This window comes from Falco cherrug, chromosome 13 (assembly GCF_023634085.1).
Source record: "Falco cherrug isolate bFalChe1 chromosome 13, bFalChe1.pri, whole genome shotgun sequence".
In the NCBI taxonomy this organism is placed as follows: domain Eukaryota; kingdom Metazoa; phylum Chordata; class Aves; order Falconiformes; family Falconidae; genus Falco; species Falco cherrug.
In genome coordinates, this window is record NC_073709.1 from 30,879,631 (window position 1) to 30,901,457 (window position 21,827).

Genomic DNA, 21,827 nt, shown 5'->3' on the forward strand with positions numbered 1-21,827 from the left:
GAGGCCCCGCCCCCACCGCCTCACGGCCCGCCCCAGCCCCGGTCACCTCAGGGCCGCGCCCGGCGGGACGGCGGCGGCTTGGCCTCGGCGCTGCGGCCCCGGGGAAGCGAGGCCGGGCCGCCTTCCCCCAGCAGCCCTGACAGCAGGCTCTGTCACTGGCGCACGCCTCTTGCTGCGGCAGCCGAACGCCGGAGCCCGGCCGGGTGTGCCGCGCCGACCGGGCCTCCCGCCTTCAAAGGGGAGGGAGTCGCGCCTGCAGGCCTGCCGTCCGCCCCAGGCCCCTGCTCGCTGGGCCCCCCCTCCGCCCCAGGCTTCTGCTCGCCTGCCTTCCGCCCCAGGCCCCTGCTCGCTGGGCCCACCCTCCGCCCCAGGCTCCTGCTTGCCTGCCCTCCGTCCCAGGCCCCAGGCCCCTGCTCGCCCAGAGAACTGGGCCTGCCCTCCGCCCCAGGCCCCTGCTCGCCCAGGGAACTGGGCCTGCCCTGGCAGCAGGCTTCACCATGCCACAAGCCCTGTCAGGGTTTGAGGTGAGGAAGGACACTGAGGTAGGTGGCCATCAGCCGCATCTCCACCTCAGTGAAGCTATGACTGATAGCACCTGCAGTGTGCCAGGCCGCTCGAGTTGAAATCTTTGTGTGACACGTTAAAATATTGCCCATGATGGAGATGAAAGATCAGGGAAGAAAAAGTGTTTGTAGCCCTTCTTGGCCATTGGTTATGTGTTACCAATTCCCTGCCAGTTTTAATGGTTCAGTGCTCGCACACAGATTGTATCCTTGGCAGATAAATAGTGGTCTTGGCCAATACAATGGAAAAAATACTTTTGAGCTGTTGGTATGAAAAAGACCTGAAAAGGGGTGGGTTTTTTCCTTCTGCAGGGCAAGCCATTGCCATTTTAAGGATTTCTGTTTAACAAGAGCACACCCATGGTAGAGAAAGTATATTTCTCATGTATGGAGATTCCTGGGTTTATCTGTGTAGTCTCACCAGAGGAGCTGCAGTAACTGAAGGAAGGAATGGCTCAGCAGGACTCTTCTGTCATTTTACTTCAAAAGGCAAAGGGACATCTCTGTGAATGCATGGCAGGCAGCACATACTTATATACCCAGCTGTTCTTCAGCTGCGTCTTGCAGGGATTCTGTCTTTTACAGTTAGAAATAGCTAGGCAGAGGGGTACACAACCGCCTGCATGAGGCTAGACAGTCAGCAACGGGTCAACATTGATATGTTGAAAACTGCTGTTTGCTTTGGGCAGACCTCCAAAAAATCAGATCTCTTCAGTATGGTCAGCTCTGGCCTGATCCTGAACCTGTCATCAACCTCTTTTTAGATCATGCAAAGGAAGCGAAAAGTGTCAGAGCAGTCTTGTCAAGACAGCAATCACCTCTCAGTTAATTGCATGGGGACAACAGAAGTGCTAAGAATATTGGAAGGCACGCATAAAGACTGCACCTAGGGCCCCATTTACCACCAGCAAATGGAGGACATAACTGGTCTAACATGCCCTGTTTGTTAACAGATTGACCTGATCTCCTGTTGTGCCTCCCTAAGTAACTGTGAGCTTTGGCCCCGATGGATCTGCTCAGTCTCGTCACAGGAGCTACATGAAGGTCCGCATCTTAATCATCGTTACAAAGCTGCCACAGAGATCACTGTAAAAAGGGCCAAAACAAGAGGAAAAAGAGGTGAAGCAATGGTGCTTTCGTTGATATCAGTGACTGGGTCTTATCCAGGGACCTGTGAGCTCTCTGCTTAGCTCTGCTGCTGAGGCATGCATACATCACTGGGTAAGTCTGTTCTTTCTGCCTCATTTTCCTTCTGTAAAATGGGTAGAGCAATGCTACCTGCCTTACAGTGTGGTTGTATGTTTGCTTAAGTGCTGTTCTCCAGTCTGGGCATATGAAGGGGACGTATGTCTGAACATTGCAATAGTCATAATAATTTTACCATGAAAATAAAGCAAAGCACAAACCTATGAATGCAATTTAATTCTGAGCAATAGGAAGGGTAGCTGTACCAATCAGAAAGAAACCAAATTGACCATGAGACAAGCAGAGAATGGATTAGCCTGTGCTGGACAGATGGTGCCAGGGACTGATGTTTTTATTTCCCTTGCAGAGGAGCTTAGAGGAAGGGGGACAGGGGAGGGTGAAGTAGGGCACGTTTATTAGAATGAAGGAGCAGGCTGCAGCAGCTCCGCTGAAAAACACCAAAAGCAATTTCCAATTAGTTTGTAAGGGACAATCTTCCTATCAGCTACAGGGTGAAAAACAGGAACAGCAATATCATACTGCATGGCATTCTTCATTTTCAAAGCAGCCTGAAAATGTTAATTAATCCTCCTCTGACACAGAGAAATGCAGTACAGTCAGCAGTCTGATCCTTTACTTCTTAAGTCAGTATTTGGGAAGACCCTGGGCCTTTTCCACAGCTGATTGATATCACGATAGCCCAAATGACTCTTGAAGAGCCAGTCCTCTGTGCAGCCCTACTGAGCAGAAAAGGCTGTGTTAGATCTGGAACTTAACAAACCAGAGAGAGGGAACATGCCTGCATCCAGCAGCCTTAGTGAGGCTCACCTTTAATATTTGTACTGTCTAAATCCATTTTCCAGCACTGTGAGCAACTATCGGAAGCGTTTCAGAGAAAATTAGGTGAGTGAGGAATTAATCACAATCTCAAAGAATTGTGCAATGAAACTCGGACACTAACATATTGATCTAATTAAAGCCTCTGACAAAACTTAAGTGGAATTCAGCAGGACCTGGGTACATCCCACTGAATTAGTGTCAGGGCTGGGGGGGATGCTTGTGCAGACCTTCTCTCTTTAAAGAGAAAATGTTACAGCTTAGTGGTTTTTCCTCCTACTTGGCCTCTGGAACCACTATTAATTTTCCAGTATGCTTTTGGATTCCTATGTGGCAAAGCTGAGCCTACCAAACCAGGCATGCCTGAGGTGGGACAACAATCTAGTGGCATTTTCCATTGCTGTTTCTCCCATGCCTGGGATTTCTGGCAGCAGAGAGGAGGCAGCTGAAATATAGGGCCAGACTTACAGTCTGTGATCTCTCTGAGAGGCAGCTTGACTCTTAGATACCCCCTCTATGCCTTCTCAGCTTTGCCTCACATCAAAGGCTGGGTTCATCCCTAGCTGCTTTTGTTATTTGACAGTGCAGTGGCTACTGATAAGCTTGTGTTTTTCCAGTGGAGATGGTACAGCCTGCAGCTTCATTCTCAAAAGTAAGCCTACTGACACACGAAAAAATTAATTACCTTTCATTTTCCCTCACAAGCTGACACCTACTGCTTTTGACTTACCTGAAAGCTGACATGGGCACAAACACCATTTACAGCCACCTTTTCAGATGGCTGTATTTTGCCAGGGAAAATTATTTATGCAGTTAATCTTGACATCGGAAGATGATGATCAGTGATGAGGAGGTCCCTCAATGCCCTCTCCGTAATGGCAGAGCTGGTCTCATTACCCTGTCACCATACCTAGTAGCTGTTAGCCAGATTTTAAAAGTTGTTTAAGTGTAAAACCCAAAGCACCCAGGAGCCATATCAAAGAAAGAACTTAGAGGGACTCAGAATTCACATGCCATTATTAAGATGTCAGGAACAGAGACAGTAGCAGGCCCAATGCCAGGGAACATGCAGCGCTCTCCTGCAGAAACGAAGAGTCATCGTTGTGAACAGCACAGTTCAGGGAGGCCTGCAGAGGGACACAAATCACCCTGAAGCCAATCAGTATTGCAGTGAGCAGGACTCACTGCTGTTCCCTAGCAAAGAAAGCAAGGTTGCTAAGTAGGATGGGTGGTGATACAAACATATCAAAGATGGGATGGTGATCTTGCAGGTTTTGTTGCATTGATAGGCCTTCTTTTTTCAGTTTTCCACAAGAGAGGACAATTACTGAAATGAGGAGAGATTTCAGGTTGTGGTCTCCTGTAAAGGGTCAGGCTGATTATTATTCTTTCTGTAAACAGGCTCCCATAACCCCCTTATCTTGCCAAGGGACAGGGTTACTCCATCCCTCCTTCCTGGAAAATGCTTAGAAACCTGGTCCTGCTCAGAAGGATCATCAGAGACTTGGAGGACAGGCTACCTGTATGACAGCTGCATGCTTCTGCTTTCCTTTGCTGCTGTCTCACAAATTGCTGTACAGTGGCAGTGCTCTGCAAGATCTTACAAGTTTTCAGATCTTTTATTTGGGGGAGATTTTATCCAGTGTCCAACACAGGGATAATAGCCATCTGATTATGCCACTTCCTCCAGGCAAAGTCTCCATCTGATGCACATGCATGTGAGTGGGGGGAAGATGCAATGGGGCAGTGCTGCACTGACCCAGCTGAACAGGGCCAGCAATGATCCAGCTGCCAACTCCCCTGTATTTTGCAGGAAGTGATTTCAAGTGAGCTTTCATCCTTAGCTGAGGAGGTGAAGCTGGAACCACTCCTTTGGCACAGAAAAACATCACAACAGCTGTCTGCCAGGAGACGAGATAAACATTCTGGGGGAGAGCAGCTACTCTGATGCACGTGGACTTCATCAAACAGTCTGGGCTGTCCCTATTGTTTGTGAGCACTGGATGAGAACAAAGACAGATTGGGCTAGAAAGGGCCCCACACAGAGATATTCAGAGCACATACAGAATAGGACACTAACGGCTACACTGGTTCACCATTTTTTGATATAATCAAAGGAGTCTACTAGCTTGGAAATATTACATATACACACCTGAGGCCCAAGGGAATTACTGTGACTGTTTCTTTTTGTGATTGCACTTACCAAGAGAGGGAACTGGGGATTACAATTGTCACTTCACAGACAGGAGTGCAAGGGGAAAAAAAAATAATCTTTGTAGCATTATCAGTCTTTTTCATTCGCTGTTCCTAGAGCTCTGGGTGGGGTTTCCCAGCTTGTTTCCTTGAAGGTTTTGGTGCTGATTCAATATTGCTATCAGTCTTTTAACTGTACCACCCCCTGCTCAGGAGGCAGGATTTTGTGTGCCAGAGGTAAGCCTATTTAAAGGGAAAGAGTCAGTCCCACTCTAGACTTACTACTCTCTTTTGTACATAGATACATACCCAAAGACATTTATCAAAGATGCTCAATTCAGAGGGAGCAGAGAGCAAAAGGCAAGCAAAGCCTGGGGGAAGAAACAAGTGGCACACATAAAAGGGAGAGACCAGACATGCAAGGGAACAGGGCGTGGAAGCCTACCCAAGAAATACCTTCATCCATACCACTGAAAAGGGGGGCAGCGGGGCAAGGCTTGTTTTGTGATCTTGACAACCTAATAATACTTGGTTGTAGTCAAAAACTCCTGTAAAGGCAAGGTGCATGTAAAACCAGGAGGAGAGCTCAGCAGGTGTGTGTCCATGTTTAAAACCAGTCATCAGGATAAAGAAGCCTTGAGAAGGCAGCCTTCAAACCCAGTTTTCTGTCCAGCAGCCTGGCACATGGGTGGCACCCCCTTCCTTAAGGCACAGTGTGTTTCAACAAGTGAAACTTGTGAGAGAAGCCCACATCTGATGAAACAGAAAATGCCAAGCACCCTTTCTGCAAACGCTTTAGAGGTCTGCGAGAAGGCTGTCAACTCTGAGATAAGCTGTACAGCTGAGTAAACAATTATGTATTTGCCTTGGGGACAAACTAGGAGAGATGATACATTGTTTATTCCAGGGCATTACTGACACCACCACAGATGTGAGAAAGCATTTCTTTCCTTCCTGGGTACAGCAGTAACAAAAAGCTGGATGCTATTTGCAGTTCTTACCTTGTAATGTGAAGTGATGAGACTGTACTTACACAGTATCATGCGCGTAAAGATTTTAAAGTACTTTGCTGAGCTAAGTAGTGCAATCCTTGCTGCATAGATACTAATTAGGAGTACAGGAGAGGCAAAACAAACTAGCTGGAGCACCTTGCCCTGTGCAAAGTCTTGAATTGTTGTGCTGTTCAGGCTCCAGTTTGACTGAGAGCCCAAGGGAGGGGTGCTTGAGGGCTTTCATGTGGTCACTTGCTGATCCGACAAATAATATAATTATTCAGCACATGTGATTGGCCTTACACAGGACAGGCTGCCAGTTAGGCTAGCAAGGAACTTGCTGATAAAGGTAGCCCGAGTCATTCATAAGCCAGTGAAATGGGTGGAAGCAAGAAGAGTAAGGAGCTACAGTGTTAAACTCAGGTGCGCCCACAAAACTGTAGAACAGCATGCATGTAAGCAACCCACAACATGCCTGATTCAGTTTTATTATTTCACTGGGACTACACATACAGATTGCTCACATTTGGCAGAGATGAGCAAGCTTTCTTCCTAGACTTGCAGGACATGATGCAAGGGGGAGTTGGCCTTCACAGATGATTATGCATCAACAAGCACATCACAGGCAGACAACAGGGCATCAACGGTACCTCAGCAGGGAGCTGAGCTACAGCAGTGGCAACTTGGTATGGGACCTGTACACCCTACAGAACGTGGGGCTGAAGGCACAGCAGGCTAGGTTCTGAAAGAGGAGGGCTTTAACGGAAGAGTTGGACACTCTTTCTGAGGGGGCACAAAGCAGGAACAAAGCAAACAAAACCCAGTAATTTGCCAATAAAGCATGGAAGAGTATTCCATCATTACTGCTGTTGCATCATTATTAGTCAAGCTTCTAGGCATCTGTTAATGTGACAGCTAATTATTATTATTATTACAGTGTTTAGACAGATTTTTAAAAGGCATCATGTAGGTGCCTCACTCCCATTCATTTCAGAGCAACTTAGGCAACAGGGACTTAGCTCATAGTCCAGCCTCAGCCTGGAATGTGGGAGGCTAGATGAAGCAATCATCCCTTCGTGAATATCTAACCAGCAAAAAGCAAACATACTTTTACAGGTGCCCTGTTAAAATCTAGACTGGTTTGAAAAGACTCATTAGACTGAACTAACCAATCAAATGCTATATCTTAGCCCTTGAAAACCACGCCGTGAAAACCAGTCTCAACCTTATGCTAAGCTGTGAACAGGAATGACCATAGTATACCTGAAAAGGTGTGTTGTGCTTCTTCCTGTTGTGTTCAGATACATTAATCATATAGTGACAAAGAGAAGGTAGCAGTAAGAAGAAGATACCAGCACGGCCAGATGAGGGTTAAATAGGCAACATTAATGAAGAAATACTGCTGTAAGGTCTGCAAACCTGGGAAAGCATCAGCAGGAGAGCTGTGTGTTGGGCTCTGTCAGATGTCACCTTTGCAGGCACAATGCTGTTGAAAAGCTGCTCTGTCACGGGCAGTATGGTCTTGGGTAGGCTATCAAGATAGCTTCTTTGTGGGCCAGTTAGTGAGGTTAATGTTGCAGGTCTGGAAGGAGGAGCACTGAGAACATGTGGTCACTGCACGTCCAAGCATACCCTGCTGTTTAGTAGAGCTTAGGACACCAACAGGCTCCAAATTCACCCTGTGCAGAGAGATGGCAGGAATGCCCAGCCCATGCTTACTTACACAAACCAGCCACCCCTGCATCCACTAACTCAACAGCATTCAAAAAGCAAACCCCAGAGAGATGAGTAGATAGATACGAAGAAACCTGTAGCAGACAACAGAAGGGATCCATATAAACCTGTTCCTAAAATAAAAAGGAGGAGCTGTAAGCTACAACTAGGTACATTCCTCATGGGACTCATTTTTTGCAAATATGCATAGACAGCTCTGCATGAGTGAAGATGGAATGCCACAGGTGGCTGGATATCTCAGCGAAGGGTGCCACATGGAACTGGCTTCTTTCAAAAACTTAAATAAGGGCAGGTTTAACTCCAGAATATTTGCCAGGGAACAGCAATGGCCTGCTGTTGCCAAATGGCGGGTAAGCCAGGAGCCAAAGGCAATCCCAACACAAGCACCGATGGAGCACAGTCCCACAAGACCTAAACGCAGCAAGCAGGGACAGACGCTGGTAGCAGGGTCCACCAACAGCCCCAGACACAGCATGTGACAAACCAGGTCCAGACTCCATGCAGGAGCAAGAAGACCAGAGACAAACTGTAACATGCACCTGAGAGACCCATCCAGGAAAAAAACTACATGCAGCAGAGGTCCACAGTCCATCCCAAAGGTAAGGCTGCAGCACAGCTCAGGCAGGATCCAAACAACTGCTCGGCCCAGAGGTTAAATGGAGCCCTGGAGCCTGTGGCAGGGACTGTGGGTGGAGGCCTCAGGTGAGGCTGGTCATGCAATTAATGCATTTTAGTGCCCTCGGGACCGTGACTGTATTTTAGAATTAAAATGACATCACTAACTGAGGAAGTGGATGATAAGAACAGGTTAATTTGAACTTCTCACAGTACAGCACTTCTGCTGGCATTTCCTAATTCTTGTTTTTTTAAAAATTCAGCTATTATAATTTAGTAGGACCTTTCTCCATGGAAACATACTGACCTCAGTCTGGTGGAATCTTGGGTTCAAATCTCATCAGTTAGCAAGAGAAACATGTCTGATCTCATTCCAATTCCTTGCAGATTTTTGCCTAAAAAATCATGCACATGCTTGGCAGTTTCTAATTCACTTTGGGGAGATCCAATGTTAGTTGAGAACAAACTAAATCAAGAACAAGCACATCACAAGGACTGGGATGCTTTTAAACTTGGTACTTGATTGACCTGTTCCTGACACCCCAGTACCAATTTGGCAGTAATCTCAGAGCCCTTCTGTACTTTTCCTCCCCTACCAGATAAAATCTGGTAGTCAAAACTGCTGGGATTTGGGGTTTGTCTGTTGTGCTTTTTTTTTCTTGCTACCTCAAGCTGAGAAGCAAACTCAGAACCTCACAGTGTGCAGACAGCATAACTGCTTGTGAGCAAAGGGAACTAGCTGGCTTCTCCCAAGTTGTGTAAGTCCTGAGCAAATGTTTGGAAGACTTCTTGTGGGCAGCTCCCAAAGGAACAGAACAGTGCAGTACTCCTTCCCCCAAAATAGCAAGCAAACAAGATAAATCCAGTGATGCTTGCACACAAAAGAATGGCAGCTGATGAAGCAAATGGAGCAGCTCAGAACTAGGGGCAGAAGAGCAAAATGACAGAGCCAAGAGATGGATTAAAAATAAATAGGTCAAAATCTGTCTGAAACACCAGGAAAAGCTTTCTCTGGCAAATTCACTTCAGCACCTGCTAAGTAACTGACAGCAGAGTTGAACCATTTGTCAGGCAGGTGAGTTTTCTGTGGTTGTTAATTACCCCCCGGGTTCTGAAGATAGCATATGAAGCATCACGTTCCTGCTTACATCCTGAACTTCTAGGACAGTGATGCATACATAAGCCATGGTAAATTGCCATACAGCAGTCCACGGGCAGCCCACATACTTGCATCTGTGCTCGCTCACAGTTACTAATAGTTGTCATTAGCTCCAGAAAAATGAACGTGGTGGAACTCGGACGGGGTGGGGGGTAGTGTGCCATGACTCACTGAGTACGCCTGTGAGCAAAACGTCAGCAGACACAATTGAGACCAACAAGAGATGGTTGCTAAATGATCATTTTAAGCTAATCAAGACTTCATTATTCCTGGGGTTTTATTCTGGGTAACCTGGGAGGGTTGTTTTGTTGTTTGGGGTTTTTTTGTGTGGCATAGCTCTGTCTACATTGACTCATCACACTTCAGGGCAAATGCTCCTTAGCCCTTGTTTTAGCTATTAAATTACTGCTACTGCAGCTTGTTTGTTTTATCTATTCCTCAGTTCTTTGCCCCACACCTGCAATCTGATCTTTCATTTGCGTGTAGGCAGTGGCAAGCTCCAGCTCTGAGTTGGCTGTTGAACACAGGAATCTAGGTAAAGCTGGGACGAGGCTTAGAAACGTAAATGAAATTGAAACCTAGAGAAATTTGTGTTGACACCGCTGCTTAAAGTAAACAAACTGAGCAAACAGTGAGCTGAAACAACTGTGTATATAAACCATTTCAAAATAGCCTGAGGCACTACATTAAGGCAGATGACCACCTTATGAAAGAGGCCTTTCATGCATATCTCACTGTAGTATCATAACACAATGATTTTCTTGCCTCAATCAAACTTTGAGAGTTTCTTACAGATTGTGCCTCCTCGCTGAGCATGGTGTGCTTGATTCCCTGCTGCTTTGCTTTTTGTGGAGTCATTTGAGCCTGAGCTAAGCTATGTGATCTCTCCTTTCTAAAAAAGCATTGTAGAATTATAAATATTCAACATGAGACAGTGTGGTTTAGAAATCAATTTTTGGCTCATGACAGCAGCTCTCAAACTGAGACCCACAGCACTGAGGAATTCTTTCCTACCAGCTGAGCAGGATTCAGCTTTCCAATGAACACTGGTCTTTTTCTTCATTTCTAGAAACCAGTATATGTCAAGTGGAAAGGGAAATAAATATAGGAAATAATTTTCTGATGTTACTCTCCTGTTAGTTTTACATATAACTGTTGGAGCTGTAGCAAGACTGAGCTCTGGCTGGGAGGGAAAAGGAGGCCACCTGTGCTCTGACGAACAGGGGAGGAGGTCTCCACAAGGCACTCGAATGAGTCTACAGCAAGAAAAAGGCTGGTAGAATTCGAAGGCTTTGCTGTTGGTCCTACAAGCAAATCACCCTTTGTGTTCTGTGTGATGGCACAAACCCATCTCAACTTTTTTTTTTTTTCTATACAAACTCATATATTGAAGCAGAAGGGAGGTAAAGGATTGGCTTACATCCAGGCAAATAAGTTGGGAATAAACATCCCTTCAAAGTACAGAAGAAGCATATGTGATAAGATGTGATGAGTAGGTGCAGTTTATTTCTCCTGTCTCCTGCACTTGCTGTGAATGCAGTCTTGGGACCTGCACTGCACACCACCTTGCACTTTGGCGGGCATAGAAGAAATCAATTCCCAGCTTCGTTCACAGGCATTTTCCACCTCTTTCCTGTTTTCAGCCTTGACCCTGCCCTCTGAGGCCCCCACTGGGACCTGGAAGCTGAAAGTGAAACGTTTCAGGTTGTGATTGTGAATATACTTGAATATAGCCTTCAAACCAGTTGAGATGCTAGTGAGAAAGGGGTTAATCCATTCCCAGGAGGGAGTAGTCTGCAGGCAGGGATTTGCAAGGCAGTGGGGGCCAGTGCCAGATGTGAGGGAACAGATTAACTCACCGCATGCCCGGTACCACAGAGGAGCTGTGCATAATTGATACCTTATTTTAGCAGGGAACAGTTTTTAGAATGGTGTCTATAATTAAGAGCTTAGATTAAATCCACCCTGATTTGGAAGAGAGAAGCAGAGAAAACAGCTGGGACTGTCTGGTACCATAGTGGTCTGGGCTTTATCCTTTCTTGAAGCTGAGGGAAGAAAGCCTTAAAGAAACCAAACATTTCTGTCACAGTTACCCTGATTTTGTTAGAGGCAAACAGAAGCTTTTCCTACCCCGAAACAGTGTGAATTCTGATAAGTGCTTATTTTTAAAATGTGTGATTCATAGATACTTATTTTTATTTAAAGATGAATTGTTTTCTGGGGGATTTAAATCTTCCTTGACAGTGTTTATAACTTGAAATGCCACAAAACAGGGCTGTCACATAGCAATTGGAGGATGATACTGACGAGAAGAGAGAAACTGGCTATACTCATTCCGATAGGAAGGAGCCGCAGACAGCGAGCAAACGCTGCTAGAAGCAACCTCGAGAGGTCACCTCTGTTGCTAGGCAGGATCCACTAACACAAGCAAGGAAAGGAAAATCAGCCTCGGAAGATAATTTCAGCTTTAATAATTCAGCCGGGTGCTGACACTGAGGCACAGATTTGGTCTTTAGATGCTGATTTTTATTGTAGTTGTAACCTTCCCCCGTTCCTTTTCTCTCCTAGCCTGAATCACTTTGAGCGGGGAATGATTCTCAGCCCAAGCTTGTGATTGACGTTGTCTGCAGTCAGCATCCATGCCGGTGGCCCCCATCATGATCCCAGAAGTGGAACTAAACCACCTGGAAAATTTGAGCCAAAAGGCCTTGTGTGGACAGCCCTCCAGGGAGACAGCACTTTTTAATTAACTGGCAGAAAATATCGGTAGGGAATGATTGCCAGTTCCATGTGAGGGGAGCAATCCCAGCTGCACGCTATAATTTCTGTTACCTGTACAGTGGAAAAATCTCACACTATTAGCCCCTTTTTTCCTCTCAGAGGAGCTAAAAATATGCTTTTTGAAAAACACAGGGTGATACTGGTTTGGAATGGGAAAGGGAAGAAGCAAAGAAATCTGGGACCTATATGGAGGGCACACTGACAAATTTGCAGTGTTTTCAGTGACAGCAGTTTGCAGGGAATATTAGGTTCTGAAAATCATCATCATCTGTCCCATAAGTAATTATTAGAATGGATTAGTCACTACTGGCTTTGGCTGGGCTTTTCATTTGATTTCCAATAAAAGGCTGCAATCTCCAGTCCTGTCAAACCTGCTTGTGGCACACTGGCCAAAAAAACCTCTGTGAGGACAACATGGTGCTTGTCTTCTAGGCAAGAGGGTAGTAGAATGCCAAGTGGCATTTTGGGGGTACAAAAAGAGAGCTGTCTGTTCTTGGACTGTTTGTTTTGTTTGGGTTTTCTGTGCAGTGAGAGGCTCCTGGGATCTGGATAAAATGTGAAAACGTGAGTTCTTAGAAAAATTCCTGAAACATATCCAGCTTGTTGGGTTACAGGATCCTGATACCAAACCCAGGTGGCTTGCATTGGGCCAGTGAGATGGATCCTACATGATCAGCCAGACCTTGCTGCTGTAGAGCAGGACTGGTGCTTGCCTGCCACAAAAACATGGGGCTGCCAGCTTGATCCAGTTCAAGAGCTACACCAAGGCCCTCTGAGCCATCTCGTCAGCTGGGCAGCCTAGGGAGCCGGGCTTAGTAACCTTGTCAGTTGTACTAATGGAAATCTTCCCAACTCAAGACTCACCCTCCAGAGAGAGAAAATAAATATTGGCTTGAAGAAACAGGGTCAGCAGCAATCTCAGACCTTGGAGTCTGAGAGTGATCATAAATCTTGGGAAACCCTGAAAGAAGTCTTGCACTCATGAATTTGGTGGCTCTCATTCACACTTTCAGCAGATGTTTATCCAAATGCTATCAACTGCTGGCTGCAAACGGATTAAAGAGTACAGGAGTCACTGAGGTATCTCTTACCTAGAGCTCGGTTTTAACCATTTCAAAGTGTAATTGCAGTTTGCACCGTGCAGTAAACTGCTCTTAGTTACTCAGTTACTTTTTCATGCTTCCACTTTTCTGAAGGATGATCTGCAGATCCTCCACATACAATGAAATATACTGGCACATTTAATCAGTGTGAATTGATTCCCTGAAGAATTGCTGGGAAACAGGATTTAGAAACAAGAGCTGAGCATGCTGCAGTTGCCGATCACATGCTGGGATATTTTCTTTCAGACTGGGCTCCAACAGTAGCTTGTATTTGCAGGCATGGAAATGAAAACAACACAGATTGGGAGTAAACAGCATTCAATAATCATACTGAGATCTAGGATCCTTTATTTCAGAGAGGGAAGCAAAAGGAATTAAAAAATAGGAGAATGAGATAAGGGCAGATCACATCAGAGGCTATGGGGTGAGCCACAGTTCTTGTTGGCATCCCAGCAAAGAGAAGTTTAAAGGCAGGATTTGAAGGAGGATAATTTGCAGATGTTTACAGGGAAGATGAAACGACGGTGGCTGTAAGAAGGCTGGTTGCCACATCCCACCATCAAGTGACTTATGATGAATAGCATAGTCCAGGGTTATGCCAGGGTTTGCATTGCTTCCACATGCACACAGAAGAGAAATAATGAACCAAGTTGCCTTATCCCTTCAGCTGGTCACAGGACTGCTCCTGTCTGTTCTGATGAGGATGAGCCATCACAGCTTCACACTGGTTCCTCTGCCTCCGCTCAGCCCACTGAAACTGGCTCTGCCCAAGACTGGAAGGCAGCTCTGCTGGGGACAGGGAGAACTGGGAGACCCCAGGCCAAGTGCATGTATTAGTTGCTGCAGGGACCTGGCAGCCAGAATACTGCTTCCAGGGAGCCAGGGAAGCACCTGTTTTGAAGGACCCTCTTAAAACCTGCATTCCTTGGTGTGGCACAAATTGTGCAGCAATCTGTAACTCTTAGGCCTGAGCCTAGTTTTTTTGAAAGGGAGGCCCATCAACCTGCTCCAAAATGTGCTCCCTGCCTAACTTGGCTGCCTCTCTCTTCCAGTGTCTGCCACCTACGGATAGACTCCTCTCCCTTTTCCTCTCTTACTGAATCCACTTCACCTTATAAGCTGCTGTGAACCTGGGACATTTCTCTACCTACACCCCTTGTCTTACTGACCAGCCTGCTGCTCTGCTCTAAAGGCCAGATGCTATTGGTGAATTTGCATGGTTTAGGGGCTGGTAGGAGCTAATGCCCATAGGGAAGCCCAGGCTACTTCAGGTCAATGAGATACTAGATTCCTCTCTTTATGACATTTTGTGGCTGATTTTGCTGGAGAAATTGTTGCAGGAATATATACAACCAGTTCTGCAGAGTCCTGCCACTATATTGCTCATGAAGCAAAACCAGTATCATGGTTGTGGAAAATCAGAAACAATTGGACAAGATAATGCAGGTGCAAGGTGGCTGACTGGTTACTTAAAAGCCATAATTTTCCATGTCTCGATGCTGTACTGGTCCCAGATACATTACTCACTATCTCTTTCATGAAACTGCTCATGGGAGTTGTTCTCATTCAGAAATCTGGTATCGTGTTTGAGCTCTTGGGCAGCTTGTAGCTCTGTTCTCTTGGTGCCTGTGGCTGGCATCTAAGCAGTTCCAGTTTTCTCCAGCAGAGAGGTCACTGGCTGGTTCACTGACACCTTTTACCTGGGAGAAACCTGCATTTTGATCCCATGTTTATAATGTCACCACGTGATTCTATTGGGAAAAGCACAGAGCACTTGAATGGAAGAGACTAGGATGATGCAAGTTTGTAAAGGCCTTCCATTTAAATATTAAAGATGTTAGTGTTCAGAGTTTCTTCTTTCTGAAAAATTGTATTTTCCTGCTTGTGATATTAACCATTAAGGCTGTTGAGTTTACTGCACTTTGATAGGTCCCATCCCAGTATGGACTAGGCCCTGTCCCAGTACAAACTGGATCTCCTCGGTCCTGTCCCAATACAAACTGGCAGCTGTAGCCCAAAGCCCCCAAGCCTGAGGATGGCAGGGAGTGTGCTAATCTTTGCTTTGGTGTTAGCCAGTCCTGCTAGGACTCTCCTCCGAGAAAGCTGGACTCGGTGATTCTTATGGGTCCCTTCCAACTCAAGATCTTCTGTGATTCTGTCATATTGTGATGAATTTTTATTGCATAATTAATTATTATATTACATACATTATCAATATTTATTATTGCAAAAAAACTGTGGTGCTTGTTACGTGTGTGCAGTGCTTGGCTACAACATAATGCACAGTTATATTCCAGCTATGACTGAGTTGCTTTATCTCAGAGGCGATCCCTCTCTGTGATGGAGAAGCAGAGTGGCTGCGATCTTCAGGGCTGGAGTCAGGTGAGGATGGTGGGGAAGGAGGAGAGGAGGAGGTCAACCACATGATAAGATATGCCCTGGAGCAGAGTTCTGGACAATGCAACCAGAATTTGTGGAGAAGAGCAGTTCAGTTGCCATAGCCAGGAGTGGCAGGTATGGCAATAATTCATAGGGCTTTCATGGTTTTGAAGCCAAAAGAGACCTGAGGCTGTAGCAAGCATGGCTGTCTGCATTTGCTATTCTGAGCCAAGAAGGACAGTTTAGCCTGGTTTTCTAAGGAAACGAAGCTTATACTCTCATGCTGTTTGTCCATCTGTTTCCCCTTTGGTTGTTCCCCAGCAAATCTGGAACCCACTGGCCAAGGTCAGCCACATTTGATGCTGGGACAGATTGTGGGTACTTCCCTCCACAGAGAGCTGGGTGGCCTGATGCAGGGGAAGGCAGGGATCACCCAGCTCTTTAATTGAGAAAGGCAGCAGCTGACTGGACGTGAGCACCTGTCAGCCCACGCTTCGCTCTGGGTCCACCACAGCTTGTGCCCAGCCACGGAGGCTGGGTAAGACCTGGGCTACCAGCGGGTACTAACCGTGCCTGGTGGGGAGAGTTTCCTTCCTAACCATTGCACTAATCAACTTAACCCTGCAAGATGACATCTGATAAGCTTGAGCTCTCTAAGAAAATATCTTACAGCTATTTTGTGTTTGGGTGATTAAAAGCATCCTGATCAGAGATGATATATTATTAAAACCCTAATTTTCTCAAGGATCTGTATTTTGACTTGTCAGTATTTTGAAGAAACCCTTTGAGGGACGTCTATTTGCAAAGCAATTGCAATTGCTATCATAAACACATACCCCTATCAGTTTGTCTGACCTCACACCGTCAGATAAGCAGGCTTAGCCTTCAGATGTCTGGAGGGATTACTTTATATCTGTCTGTAGCAGTGACTGGGATAAAGCGATCTTTTCTGCAAATACAGTTTAGCCTTTAGGAAGTTACTGCTTACTCGTGCGTTAACCTCAGATAGGAGCAGGTGACCAAAGCTAGGCAGACTGCAGCTTGCCTGTGCTAGTGAGCTATAAATAAAGAGGAGCCTGCAGCTACGTTGCCTGTGCTGTGCTGCAGGTAAACATTTGTCCATCTAAGTTTAGTGAGGGCAGCGTGCACTCAAAACGGTTGACCATGAATCCCCACAGCAGAGTGCAATAAAAATGTTTTGGTGGCATCAGCTGCCACAGGGTATTAAGGACTCCAGGGGAAAAAAAAAAAAATCAAGTTCATTTTCTCAATGACATCTGGTTGACACAAAAAATTAGTATTTGATACCAGAGACTCAGATAATGAAGGGTCAGAAGGCAGCTCAGGGCATCACCAACCTCCACTTCCTAGGCTGAGGCAGGAACAAGTACTTCAGATCATCCTAAACATATTTCAAATAACCTAAATGGAAAAGATTCTACAGTCTTCCTAGGCGAACCTAATATTTGTGATACATTTTCTTTTTAAGGAGTATTCCATTCTCACCCTCTGATTTGCAATTCTCCCTTAAGTGTGCCCAGCCTCTGACTTTGATTAAAACTGCCCAGGGTCTCAGGAGCTGCTCTCCTATTTCCAAGTGACTTTCCTAGGTTGTAAATCTGACAGCCTCAATGGTTTTGAATATCCCACTTCCCTTATACGTTCAGGATGGGGATCACTCCTGATTCCAGCTTTTCACAGACTTCTGACATGCTGATGAAAAGCTAAGGAGCAGAGAGGCTACAGTGTGGGACAGGTTGAGAGAAACCCGCTTGCAGGCTCCTTGCAACACCCCTGGGTTTTTGCATAGCCACAGCAGGGTGACTGATCTACCCTCTTCATCCCTGAGTGTCTTTGGTCCTTTCTGTTGCTGTAAGCAGTGATGGAAACAAGTTCAGAGAGGGTGTGCATACACCAGCTTGTTCTTTTAAACCCTCCCCTGGCATCTGGGGGCTTTTTGGCACTGTTTGGGACAGGATAGTAGGCTGTATGGTTTGACACAGCAACAGCAATTCTTATGTCCGGTGAGTTTGTTTGATTTGGAATAAGGTAAAACCTTCATAGTTTGAGTGGGAACATCAGAACCCATCTAAGAGGCTACTCAAAAGAACAGCCTGCTGAGGCATATTTGACAGAGAGAGCGTGACTCAGTTGGGTAGGATGCAGAGCACTGAAGAGGACAAAAGGGGTGACCACATCACTCCGGCACCACCCCCACCCCCTGCCACTACTTTGCAAACTCCTCTGTCAGCAACACCAAACCCAAATTTTTTACTATTGCCTCTAAGGCCTTTTGTGGCCTCTTTTTATGCAGTCCAGATGTCTTCATTTCACAAAGGACAACAGTCACATTGACTAGATGTTCTTCATACTCTGTACCGTGCAGCAAAGGAGCCTCTCCATTTAAAACACCATGACATCACCTTCAAGGTCATCCTATAAATTCCTTCCTAAAATTCTTCTGTCATAAGTTCTGGGGAAAACTCTGTGAGCATTAGACCGATGTTGCGCGCTACACACGCTGCCAAGCATGTCACTCAGCTCTGACCCACTACTTCGAGCATGGCTGATCTGTGAGGTAGCACCTCTGTTGTCTTATCGGGCAGGGTTGCTGGCACACGGCCCACCTTTCTCTTCTATGTATGTACAGTGGTACCCAATACAAAACCGGGGCTCTGAGCAGAGATGCAGGTAAGAAGCAAGTTGGTTAGAGCAAAATGAAAAATGAGCATCGGTCCTTTTCATGTCAAAAAGCTCTTGAAGCTTTGTTAATACAATTTCAGTATTATTCTTTATGGAACAATCCTGCTTAACCAAGATGACCCACCAGACTTTTCCCATCTCTAATTTTAATGTGGCTTTATAAAATGGATACGTTTGGCATGTCATCTGGAAACATTAACCAGGGAGGTTAAAGGGGTGAGGCTCTTGGGTTTAAAGCATTCATTTAGTAGGTAGAGAAATGAATTGGCTAAGTGCTAGCACATTTGTCATAGGGCTATTATACCTGATTTTTTTCTGGGCTGGTTATAAGCTATTGGTTAATGGGGTGGAATTAGATTTGTACAGAACTCTGTGCAGATAATTTTCTTGGAAAACATTTTGAAGAGCCTGCCTGTCCAGAATATGAGCTGTGATGTTCCTCTGCTCTCTGATTGATTGCTCCTTAAACAGCAGGACTGTGGCTGCAAGTGGTAGCCTGTGGCTCCTCCATTAAAGTTTCTGCACTAGCACAAGAAAGCTGCAATAAAAAGGAATGACACATTAATGTAGAAGCAGGCTCAAAGCCCTCAGATCCTAGCATCACAGGACATTAAGGAAACCTAACATTTGATCTAGAGCAGGGCTGCTTGGCCAGAGGAACCTCAGGTCCAAAATCATCATATCTTCAAATTATGGGTGCAGGCTCTTTAACTTGAGCTCATCTGTCCTCCTGAGATGAATCCAAATAAAGCATAACACCCAGGAAACTCCCTTGCTACAGGATGTCAGAGAAATGTAGGGTAATCTCAAACAATACAAATACTAGGTAATATAAAACCTGGGTGGAGAAAAAACTTCCTATCAAATATGCCAAAAGCTGTTCTGCACCAGTCACAGCAGAAGAAGCAGGGAGATTCCCCATTTTCCCTATATTTTCCCATGAATATTTTCCTCTGAAAAGCTCCCTGCCTTGCCCATATTCTAACATCTCACTCAGTCAGGCTGAGGAAGGTACATAAGGAAAGGTCTGGGATGTTCCAGGGTTATGAAGCATTTAATCTCCAGGACACTGTTATCTGAAATTGGTTGAGACGCTTTGGACAGAAATAGGTCCCATCCTAACAGACAGTAAAGGGAACGTATGATATCTTCTTTTTTGCTGATGAGCAGGAGTCCACAAAATCATCACCAAGAAGTTACAGATGAGCTCTATTTAGTCCTATCAGTGAGTCTGAAGGATGGTTAAACCACAGAAATGTTCTACAAAATGTGAGGGGCAACTCCCTACAGGCTTGGGAGAAATTATTCACCCACAGCAAGGTCATGGGGAGGGTGGTGTTATTCCTTCTGTACATATCTCCTTTGCTGTTCCCTTTTTTATCAAACAAAAATGGCCTTCTCTTTCCACTGTATATCTTTGTCCTTACGTGCGTTCCTTACCAAACTCTTCATATCATGCTGTTTTGCCCTTTTTCCCTCACTTGTTATACTTCCCTCAGCAAACAGAGTCTCATGATGCGCCCTGTGGCTGGAAGGAGCTCCCCCAGCATAACCCTGGATCTCACTTGCTGTTCTATGTTGAAATACTTCTCAGGAAGCCCAAACGCTTAAAAAAAGTTGGCAGCCCGTAGGCTGACGTGCTGCTCTCATGTTCGCTTGTCTGGTAGCTTCTGCTTTTATCCCCCAGCCAGCCCGTGCTCATTTCTCCTGCCTTGGAGGCTTTGGGAACGTGTTGGCCATTTTGCTCTCTGTCTCAGCTAGCGTGAGAGTTAGGCACTCCGATTGGTACCCCTGTATTTTATGAACATAATGTTAATGCTGGGAATAGTGAGCTGCTTTAGGGCCGTGGCTTGACAAGTTCATTCATGCTGAACTGGAAGTGGACCAGGGCTCAAAATAGCCTGTGAATGCCTGGCCAGGGGAGGCTGAGACAACAGGCACCCGGCTTCCCAGCAGGTCCTCATCTATGTCGCACGCAGCTACTGTTGGAGGTCAGGGCCTATTTACTGGAACATGATGTGACTGCATCGCTTCTGTTAAAATACAAATAAAGAACAGTGTCATCCCAGTGACACTGAGAACGGTCCTTTTAATGAGGTGCATAAATAACAGACTGTCTCACTGAAAACCCGTAACGGTGTCAGTACAAAACAGGGGATAATAAGAAGGACATGCCCCCAGCTACCCTATTAGATATATTTGCTCTCTCTAGGTTTTGTCTCAAAGTCCCCACCACTTCCTGGGGGTCTGCAGAATGCAAGTATTCAGGTTTGAAACTGATACAGAATCATGGAAATGTTGGCTGGAAGTCCCCTCTGCAGGTCTCCTGGTGAAAAAAATTTTCCCTAAAGCCCAGCCTGGGCCCCCCAAACAGCGAACTGTCACCACCACCTATTGTATTGCCCGCTACGGCTGAGAACTTTTTGTCTCTGCCGCCTCTGTATCTCCCCAGTGGGGGTGGCAGGCCACGACTAGCCCACCTCCCAGGCACCCCTCCCCGGCCTAAGCAAGCCCAGCTCCCTCCACCTCCCCGCAGGGGCATGTCCTGTGGGCCCCTGCACACACGGGCAGCCCCCACTGGGCCCGGCCGGTTTCCCCACATCCCCCTTGACCTGGGAAGGGGATCCAAGGCTGGACACAGCAGCCCAGGTGTGGCCTCACCACCACCAAGCGGTCCAGAATAAATAATGTCTTTCTGTGCTGCCTGCCTTCCTCCTACCCAGCAGCTTACAGGCTTTCTGAGTGAGGAGCTGCTGTCAAAAGCCCCTCATGGGTTCTTTCCCTCCACGAAGCTTTCCAGTACCTTTTTGTGCCTCTGTAAAGATTTGCATCTACAGTCTCCTCTGGCAAGGCATTTTACAGATTTCTTGCCATGTATGAAGAGCCACATCCTCCTGCTTGTGGAGAGGTTGCTAATTGCTAGTTTCATTTCTTGTTCTCCTACAAGAAAGTGCAATAAACGCTTGTATGGTATTTATCGTCACCCTGCTCTTCATGATTTTATGGTTCTTTATAGAAGTGATAACAAAAGAGAGGACAAGAATACGTTTCCCTGTGGTATGTGACTCCCCACACTTCATTTGAGTGTCAGCTTTAGGGACTCTTTCCCATCTTCCATTTTATTCTCCTTTGTCTTTATGGCACTCCACCAGTAAACAGGAGTAGCTGAGGCTATAAACAACCATTTCCCTGCTCATTTACCTGTGTTGTTCTGGCAGTTGCTTAACGGTAAACATATGATTCACTGACACATTTTAGATAGCAATGTTCACAAGTTTTAATTCCTTGCCTTTGGAAGACAGGCTAATACAATTTTCCTCTGCATTCCTCCAGGCCACAGAGCCAAGAACAGCCACAGGCAGGGGTGCTATCAAGACTCTCAGCTGGATTATCATCTGAATTTCATTAGAATTGTGACTAGTGCTGCGATGAGTTTGACTGGGGAAGAAAGCAACTTAAGCTGTTAAAGAGCTGCAAAAAGAGATGTAATTCTTTGTGAAAGACTTCTTGCTCTGTTAATCTGGTGGTTGTGTTTATGCGGACAGTCAGTATGCATCCTCAGTTTTAATGTCTGGTCAACATA

At 45.9% G+C, this 21,827-nt stretch overlaps 1 long non-coding RNA gene across 1 annotated transcript; it reads left to right on the forward strand.

Annotated features, from left to right (window-relative positions):
• The first annotated feature begins 81 nt into the window (after positions 1 to 81).
• On the forward strand, positions 82 to 21,594 carry LOC114014396 (uncharacterized). Its single transcript, XR_003557857.2, has 4 exons — positions 82 to 542; positions 1,517 to 1,784; positions 4,399 to 8,103; positions 11,847 to 21,594. It is a non-coding gene; the product is annotated as an uncharacterized LOC114014396 (long non-coding RNA).
• The last annotated feature ends 233 nt before the right edge of the window (positions 21,595 to 21,827 follow it).